A 1127-nucleotide genomic window follows, 5' to 3' on the forward strand; every position below is an offset into this window, starting at 1 on the left:
TTCACACCTGATGAGAAATCTTTGTAATATAAGTATTTCATCCTAATCGTGGTTATAGCTTAAGCTAAATAGGATTGACATATTTTGACTTGTGAATTGCTTTATTAGAGAATAATAGGAGGAAATAAAGAATGAAAAATCCTTTTATGAAGGATTTTCAGGTGGCTAATGTATAAATTTTTGTGATTATGCATGGGTTTCCTGCTTTGCCACTTTTTTAATGCTTTTCAACTACAAATGACTTTTCTTTGAAGAGTTGATACTGGTTCTTTCACTTGAAAATGTTATACAGTAAACATCTATATCATCTACATGTGACAATGGTTATCAATGTATGACACATTTTACAACTTGATAAAAAGAATAAAGTGAGGTCACATTAGCTAAGCATTAGACCTACTTGGATTTTTTTTTTCTTTTTTTGAGACAGAGTCTCACCCTGTTGCCTAGACTAGAGTGCTGTGGCGTCAGCCTAGCTCATGGCTACCTCATAATCAAACTCTTGGGCTTAAGAGATCCTCTTGCCTCAGCCTCCCAAGTAGCCAGGATTACAGGCATGTACCACAACACTCAGCTAGTTTTTCTATTTTTAGTACAATCCTGGTCTTAGTCATGTTGGTCTCAAACTCCTGAGCTCAAGGGATTCACTCGCCCTGCCTTTTCAGAATGCTAGGATTGCATGTGTGAGCCACCACTCCCCCATCCCCTCCTAAATTCTTTAAAAGTTGAGCATTTAAGTCTCTCCTTCCAGGCAACTTGGTCTGAAATAGCCATTATGTTTTTCAAGACACAAAACGCACAAACTTAAGAGCAATGAGGTTATACTGACTACCTGTATAAATGATTTGACAAATAAAAATAGAAGCTCCTGGCTTCTATTGTTTCTACTTGCAACTTTTGTTGCTAAATTATTGAGAAATCCTACCACATCTCCTAGCCTATTAGGCCTCACTAACGGAAGGACAGAGACCTTTGTTTCTCCAGCTTTCACTACCGTATCTTGCACACAGTGGGGCACAGACACCTGTACGTTCTTGCAGGTTATTACTATCCCTATATATTGTGTATCAGATAGAGTGACAGAATCTAACAGTGAGTGATGGCTGCACTTATTTTAAGGGCAGTAC

General features: G+C 38.0%; 1 protein-coding gene across 1 annotated transcript in view; it reads right to left on the reverse strand.

Moving 5' to 3' along the window:
- AFF1 (AF4/FMR2 family member 1) overlaps positions 1 to 1127 on the reverse strand; it is a 199331-nt gene that overhangs the window by 24263 nt on the left and 173941 nt on the right. The gene's annotated exons all lie outside the window — the stretch shown is intronic.

Source organism: Otolemur garnettii, unplaced genomic scaffold (assembly GCF_000181295.1).
Source record: "Otolemur garnettii isolate 467f Iridium unplaced genomic scaffold, OtoGar3 scaffold00039, whole genome shotgun sequence".
NCBI classification, from domain to species: domain Eukaryota; kingdom Metazoa; phylum Chordata; class Mammalia; order Primates; family Galagidae; genus Otolemur; species Otolemur garnettii.